The sequence below is a fragment of the Morone saxatilis genome, unplaced genomic scaffold (genome assembly GCF_004916995.1).
Source record: "Morone saxatilis isolate NCDOM2014 unplaced genomic scaffold, NCSU_SB_2.0 Contig18, whole genome shotgun sequence".
NCBI classification, from domain to species: Eukaryota; Metazoa; Chordata; class Actinopteri; family Moronidae; genus Morone; species Morone saxatilis.
The window spans coordinates 13,381,113-13,382,819 of record NW_023339740.1 but is presented as its reverse complement, the minus strand read 5'-3'; positions in this window follow the sequence as shown (position 1 = coordinate 13,382,819).

Below are 1,707 nucleotides of genomic sequence, written 5' to 3'. Positions count from 1 at the left end.
CTGTCTGTCTGCCTGTCTGTCTATAGGCTAAAGGTCAACATCATGAGGGTTTACTGTAATCCAGCATATGACACAATAAACATACTCAGGGTTCGGAGGGTTACTTTAAAAATGTAATCCTTTACAGTAACTGATTACCTGTTAAGAAATGTAGGCAGTGACCTAATCCAAGTGTCTCAATATTAAAGTAATGTAACTTGATTACTTTCTGTTACTTTTGGGTTGCATCAACATGAAATATGTAAATAAAAACAAGTATTGGTGTGTATTGTATAAGACAATGTGACCTTTGAGAAGAAAATGGAGCCGCAAAAACTGTAAAATGGAAAGATTTTTATCATCAACATTGTGTTGTCTGTTCAGAGTATTTTTAAAGAGAAACAGGTGTATTTTAAAATTGTAATCCTACTAAATGATCCCCATTTTTACTAAATGTAACTGTAATCTGATTATTATTTATGTTTTTTTTTATACATGTAATACACTAAGTACATTTACTTAAGTACTGAACCTTGTACAACCCTGAGGTACTGTTTCCATTTTAGGCTACTTAATATTTCTGCTCCACTACTTTTATTTGACAACATTAGTTAATTTGCAGATTCACATTATTGATACAAAATATAAATCAGGCAATAAATTATAATGAATTATAATGGAAATAAAGTAGTAAAAATAAGCCATCACTAATATAGCAGCTGCAACATTAGTGATGTTTACAAAATAATGCATCACTAATTGTTGTGACTCTGAAATGGACCATTTGGTATTATGAGTCATTTTACTTTTTCTATTTGATGTATTTGATAAATTAAGTAAATGCTGTTAATGCTTATGTACTTTTACTTAAGTAAGATTTTAAATACAAGACTTTAACTTAACAGAGTATTTTCACACTGTGATATTGCTACTTTTGAAAGTCGTATTGCTAAGTAAAATATGTCAGTACTTCGTCCACCACTGGCCTTTAGATATTAAAGCTGCACTAATTCTTTTTTTTATCCATAGAAAGGCAGAAGAACAAACTAAAAATACAACACTGGCATACAAGTATTCTCACCTCATAAAGTTATGGTGAACATTAAAATAATTGCCTATTTTCACATCAGCAAATAAGGAGGAAGATCGGCCTTCATATGAAGTTAGCATTCATTGGAGGTCATAAATTTAGTTTCTTTACCTCTTGTTTGGTCTCCACTAACAGCTGAGAAACATATCTGGCTCATTAGCTGTTAGATGCTGAAAACAGTTGCCTGCTGGGGTAGATCGTAGGTAGGAAAACCAAAACAATGAGCTAAAAAAGACTTAAAGACTCCATAGAGCTGATGGAGAGTTTGGTGGTAACTTCTTGTTCATCACTGCCAGTGACACCTTTCACATTACACATTGTCATTTGGTCAGTTGTTTATATAAAATGTCCAGTGTGTTTCTATTGGAAGAAAGTGGAATATAATATTCATGTGTTTTTATTTGTGTATAATCACCTGAATTCTTATGTTTTTGTCACCTTAGAATGAGACGTTTTTTATCTACATCCTCCACGTTGAACCACCATGTTTCTACAGTAGTGCAGAACAGACAAACCAGACATTAGCTTTAATTAAATTGGGTCTTTTGCATTATTCACAGCCACCATAGTTTCTCCTACACACTAGGAAAGCTGAGCTGTATTTAAATAGTTGCAATCTCAAACTTCCTCTCTAAATC